The 6,742-nt window shown below is 38.5% G+C and overlaps 1 pseudogene; it reads left to right on the forward strand.

Annotated features, from left to right (window-relative positions):
* The first annotated feature begins 4,834 nt into the window (after positions 1–4,834).
* LOC100423356 (proliferation-associated protein 2G4 pseudogene) lies at positions 4,835–6,270 on the forward strand (annotated as a pseudogene).
* The last annotated feature ends 472 nt before the right edge of the window (positions 6,271–6,742 follow it).

The following is a 6,742-nucleotide window of genomic DNA, read 5'->3' on the forward strand; positions in this document are numbered from 1 at the left end:
CTATAAGCAAATTCATTATCTTCTTTGACCCTCTTTTCACCTTTTATTTTAAGTGGTGATGATCATCATCCTAATACCTGCCATAACTGGTTGATAAAATATTAAACATGAAAATATCTGATGCCTACAAGATATTCAATAAATTTTTTTTGCCTCCCTTTTTTTCACTCTTTCCTTTTCCCAGGTAGTTACTGAATGATAAAATAAACACCATTTTATTTTTTGGCATAATCTATTATTCCCCTGAGGAGTCTAGTAAGGGTTCACTACTAATGCAACACATTTATAGAATGGGGCTGGGAGCTTTCAAATTTCCCTGGAAATATGGAATTTTTTTCTTTTTGGTGATTTCTGCTTGGTCTTGATAAAAACCTCCTTGCTCCTTGAAAATAAATGTTTGCATAAGTGAAAAAAAAAGGAATAAAATAAATATTTATCTGATTTGAGTTTGGCATTAATTTGTGTATAGCAACTGTATTGGAAATATAGCAAAATGCTTGCTTTTGCTGTGAATCCATTACTGTCACCTCCTGTTCCCTAGTCACTATCTAATTAAGGCATTGCCCGGATTTTATGTCCTAGAAGTGAGGTGGACAGAATTTATTTACTGCAGGACCCCTGGCTACACGATGGTTAAATGATCTGAATACATGTGGCTACTTACTAAATATGATTTGACTATTATTTATTAGTGTTGAGACATTTTGGAACTTCAATTCCCATGTATCCCATTATTTCTGTTCTTAGATTTTTAATGAACAAGCACTTCACCAAGTAGATCTCATTAGCACAGACATATCAGGATTGGTAGATTTGTTCTATACTTCATTCCATGGGGGAGCAGTACGACCGCATTCTGCAGAGGTTGGCAGGGCTCTGGTCTGCTGCCATTGAGTTATAGAATATAAGATAATGCATGCATAATAGATTAGCAATTTGAAACAGTTCCTTCTTGATTTTATATATCCATAATACGTTAAACCTTGTTCCAGGAGAAGTCTTTCAATTAAGGAGGACTCAATTTATTCCATCAAATTGTCTTCACTACCTGTATCTGGCATTAGGAACAAGAAATTCTTACTTATTAGGATCTTACACTAAAATTCTGTGCATTCTGTTTTGCTTGTAGATAGCAGAGTGACTACAAATTTCTTGTGTTTAAATACTTTGCGACCCCATTAGAGAGAGAGCACAGAACAAAAATATTCTGTGTGTCATAAACATAGTCATTATTTCTAGCACATACTGAAAATTACCAGTATCAACAAGGATATGAAAACCTTCAAATTAAAGTCACAAGCTAAAACACAGTAAATAACCACTGTTTTTACAACAAATGTGAGGCTATGAGTCTATCGAATGTGAAACTGTAAGAACTGCGTACACTATGAAGTTTAATATGTCTTGAGAATTTCCTTTTAGGTAGGCACATTGCTTATAACATGTTCACTAGAACCACATTATAATTAGAAATATTTGAAAACTCCAGCTCTTGATGGAGGATGTATCTAATAGTATTAATTGATTTTGACATTATTAATGAATTTATTCTGCTAAAGCAAATGCTGCTTTTTGAGATGAAAGACATGGTTTTAAAATTTCAATGGTTATCTTAGAGACACACAAAATTGGCAAATCCAGATGCCTTTGAAAGTTCATAATCACATAACCTGAGTTATTAATTAGGTCTTCTTTTTTGAACAACTTTAGTTATTGTTTTATAGACTACATTTCATTTTTTCAGCTGCTGTATTGGTTTGTATTTTCATCACAATTGAACAAATACTTATTTGTGAATCCTCTTGCTAGCAATGTATTTCACAAAAATTCTCTTGTGCATTTAAAATGTTTGATGTAGTTTCCAGTAAACCATAGTTATTAAATCCAAAATAGTGGATGAATTGCTTATATTCATCCCTTTAGCAGTCCTTCATTTATTCTTTAGTCACTGATTCATTTATAACAACATTCTCTACCTCTTGAGGCTTTTATTTTTTATTATTTATTTATTTATTTATTTTGACACAGAGTCTCACTCTGTTGCCCAGGCTGGCGTGCAGTGGTGCCATCTTGGCTCACTGCAACCTCTGCCTCCCAGGTTTAAGTGATTTTCCTGCCTTAGCCTCCTGAATAGCTGGGACTACAGGCATGTGCCACCACGCCCAGCTAAATTTTGTATTTTTAGTGAGACAGGGTTTCACCACATTGGTCAGGCTGGTCTTGAGCTTCTGACCTCGTGATCAGCCCACCTCGGCCTCCCATAGTGCTGGGATTACAGGAATGAGCCACCGCGCCCGGCCACCTCTGAGGTTTTTAATCCCATAAAACATGTATATGGGTTTAGAATAGTACTAGCATGTAATCAAAGCTCAGTAAACATTAGTTATTATTATTATTATTCATTTAATTATTCAAATAATTGTTAGAATCCATTATGGACAGGTAGATGCTATGTAAAAATGATCAGTAAGACACATAAGTATTCACACCTATGAAACATATTCCATGGATAACCAACTGTACAAACATAAGTGTGTGCTTGGTAAGATGCTTTCCTATTAACCATGCCAGCAAAACACATAAACATAAAATGTCAAGCCCTTTTCAAAAATATCTCATTAGTAACATGTCTCCTTTTCTTAAAAACTAAGAATTCAGGGATTTAACAAAAGTTTTAGAGCTGCTTTCAATCATCGTAGTCTCTACAATAGAAAGAACCCTACAGTAAGAGCTAGGGAAGTTGGTTCTAGCTGATAGCAAGTTGTCTATATGACCTTGGGTAGGTCATTGAAACTTAGTGGGTCATGATATCTTCACTTGTAAAATGAAAAGCAAATATCCAGAAGATAAGGCCCAGGAATTTGCAGTTTAAAAAAGCTCCTTAGGTGCTTTTATTACTAAAACCTAGCCAGCCAGTGTTACAAGGACTGCGAGCAATTCTCCTAAATCTTTTACACTGACAAGAACTTGAAAAACCAGTGAATGAGTGGATGATATGGTTCTGCTTTTTTGTGCAGTATATAAATGTTACATCTAGAAAGTCCCTAGTCTTAAGATGAGTGTTATTAATGCATTTTGTCAATTAGGTATTACTTCGGATTCAAAAAGACATCAATTAAAACGACATCCATTTTGTGGCAATTAGACATGTCAGTTCTGCAGCTTAGTATGAATGACTTTACAATCTCATAATTTTAATATCAATCTCAAAACAGAGGAAGCTTTGGCCATGAGAGGAGGAAATACAATTGTGAACTGCACAGTACAGATGAGATTTTTAGAGGCATTGTGACAGCCAAGGGGTAGAGTCAGGTATCCAGGTACTTGGTAGACAAAGAATAAATTTTTGAAATTGAGACTTGACGTCAGAAAGAAGATGGGAATGCAGAATCTGTTCATCTGCTCATTTATTCCACAAATAATTACTGAATTCTGGCATTATGCTAGCCACAAGTTTGCAGCACATGCAATTATAATATAGTCCTCAGTCTTAAAGTGATTAGAGCTTACTGACCAGCAATTCCCACTTTTAAAATTTGGCCTAGATCATGGTTAAACTATTAAGCACCTTTAAAAATTATCTTACCAGGCCGGGCACAGTGGCTCATGCCTGTAATCCCAGCACATTGGGAGGTCGAGGAGGGTGGATCATGAGGTCAGGAGATCGAGACCATCCTGGCCAACACAATGAAATCCCGTATCTACTAAAAAAAAAAAGTACAAATAATTAGCCGGGCCTGGTGGCAGGCACCTGTAGTCCCAGCTACTAGGGAGGCTGAGGCAGGAGAATGGCGTGAACACAGGAGGCGGAGTTTGCAGTGAGCTGAGATCGCGCCACTGCACTCCAGCCTGGGCGACAGAGTGAGACTTGGTCTCAAAAAAAAAAAAAAAAAAGAAAAGAAAAAATTATCTTTCCTTTGTAATTTGATAAGACTAATTTATTCCAAAGTTTAGTTTCAGTGATAGTATCCTTCATGGCCTTTGCCAAATCACATATAATCTCCATGATGATTTACTTTATGTATTTTTCTTTGTATCAACTTGCTATTTATACCTAAAAACAATTGAGACAGCCAGGTGGGAGGCAGTTCCTGGAGAAACTCCAACCAGCCTCCCCACTAAGGTGACGCCTCGGGAAGTTCATGCCCTTTGCAGTTGGGTGGAGCTTGGCCCCTCCTCTTCCTGTGTGAAACCTAGGATTCCAACCGTCTGGCAGGAAGCACTGTAGCGGAGGGTTTCTCCCTTGTTTTCTCCCCCTTTTCACCCAATAAAACCCTGCTTTACTCACCCTTTAAACCATCTGCGAACCTAAATTTTCATGGCCATGGGCCATACAAGAATCTCATCTTTAGCTGAAGTAATGAAAAGTCCTGCAACACAATTATTTAAAATGTAAAGTTTAAATCAGTACCATAAGTAAGAAATTAATACTGTTTGCCATAAATGTATGGTAACCATAAAAATAAATACAATGAAAACCAAATAATAATGTTGAGTCATACTTAGATGCAATTTCCTGATCAGTGGTCAATAATGGCTTTCATGTTTTTAAGAATGGGTACTAGCAATCATTAGAAACGTGTTAAAGATATGTTTTCAACAAATTGTTGCTTTCTCCTTAACCCAAAGTACCCAAAAACAACAACAACAACAAATCAAGTTACTAATGCTGATTCAATTATACATTATACGTAATAGGGAGAATACTAGGTTTAACAAATACAAAAATTTCCTAACAGACTCTGAAAAATAAACATTGACATTAAAATATATCCCCATACATAGGAACCCCCAAAATCTCACTCTCGCCTGGCTGCTCTCTTGCTTACTTGCTCTTTCGCTTGTCCCCTTCTCGAGGATCCAAGGTGCTCTGACCACAGCCTGCAGCTGGGATGGGAGACAGAGGAGGTGGCTCAGGGAAAATGAGACTGCAGTGCTGGTGGTAGGAAGATGTTGGGCAGGGACGAGCAGCAGGAGCAAACTATCGCTGAGGACCTGGTCATGACCAAGTATCAGATGGGTGGGTGACATCACCAACTGGGTACTTTGATCCTTGGTGGAAGCATCCAGCTCAGGTATGTGGATACTGAGCCTGTGTGAGGAAGGTGATGCCATGATTATGGCAGAAACAGGGAAAATCTTCAAGAAAGAAAAGGAAATGAGGAAAGGTATTGCTTGTCCCACCAGCATTTTGGTAAATAACTGTGTGTGTCACTTCTCTCCTTTGAGGAGTGACAAAGACTGTATTCTCAAAGAAGGTGACCTGGTAAAAATTGTCCTTGGTGTCCACGTGGATGCCTTCATCGCTAATGTAGCTCATACTTTTGTGGTGGATGTAGCTCAGGGAATCCAAACAACAGGGCAGAAAGCAGATGTTATTAAGGCAGCTCACCTTTGTGTTGAAGCTGCCCTGTGTCTGGGCAAACCTGGAAACCATAACAAACAAGTGACAGAAGCCTGGAACAAAGTTGCTCCTTCATTTAACTGCACGCCAGTAGAAGGTATGCTGTCACACCAACTGAAGCAGCATGTCATTGATGGTGAGAAAACCGTTATCCGGAACCCTGCAGAACAGCAGAAGAAGGACCATGAAAAAGCTGAATTTGGTGTTTTTATCAGCATAGGAGAGGGCAAGGCCAAGGATGCAGGGCTACTGTTTACAGAGGAGACCCCTTTAAATAATACGGACTACAAATGCAAACTTCACACGCCTTCTTCAGCGAGGTGGAAAGGTGTTTTGATGCTGTGTCATTTACTTTAAGAGCATTTGAAGATGAGAAGTAGGCTTGGATAGGCGTGGTAGAGGGTACCAAGCATGGACTGCTGCAACCATTTAATGTTCTCTATCAGAAAAAGGGTGAATTTGTTGACCAGTTTAAATTTGCAGTTCTGCTCATGCCCAATGGCTCCATGCTGATGAGCAGTGGTCTCTTTGAGCCTGACCTCTACAAGTCTGAGGTAGAGGTCCAGGATCCAGAGCTAAAGACCCTCCTACAGAGTTCTTCAAGCTGAAAAACCCAGAAAAAGAAAAAAAAAAAAAAGGCTTCCAAGGCTGCAGAGAATGCCACCAGTGAGGAAACATTAGAAGAAAAGGAAGCTGGCAACTGGGGTGGGGCCTTCTCCCCAGATTGCTGCTCCTGCCTCATCCCCTTCCCACTGTATCCCAGGCTCTGTGAAGTGCAGTTCTTCTTCTCCACCTGGGAACACCTGCAAAGCGGGGGTCTCCTTGCCCCCATCCCAGTTCCCCAACCCACCCCCTTCCAGCAATAACCAACTCCAACTGACTCTGGTCTTGGGAGGTGAGGCTTTCCAACCGCAAAAGACTACTTTAAATGAGAAAAAGAAATTGAATAATAAAAGCAGGAATCAAAAACCAAAAAAGAAAGAAAGAAACTCCCACAGATTCAACAACAAAAAAATGTCTTAGAACAACAGAATGACTTCTTGGAACTATTAAGTGATTATAGCAAGGTTGCAGAATACAGGTAAATATGCAAACATCAACCACTTTCCTATATATGAGCAAGGAACAAGTGGAATTTCAAATTAAAATATATCACCTACATTAACAACAATGCCATGAAACACTTAAGTATAAATCTAACAAAATATGTTCGAGATCTATATGAAGAAAATGACAAAACTCTGATGAAAGAAATTAAAGAACTAAGTGGAGGGATGTTCCATGTTTATTCCTAGAAAGACTCAATATGATTTTTCCCAACTTGGTCTATAGATTTAA

This window comes from Macaca mulatta, chromosome 18 (assembly GCF_049350105.2).
Source record: "Macaca mulatta isolate MMU2019108-1 chromosome 18, T2T-MMU8v2.0, whole genome shotgun sequence".
In the NCBI taxonomy this organism is placed as follows: Eukaryota; Metazoa; Chordata; class Mammalia; order Primates; family Cercopithecidae; genus Macaca; species Macaca mulatta.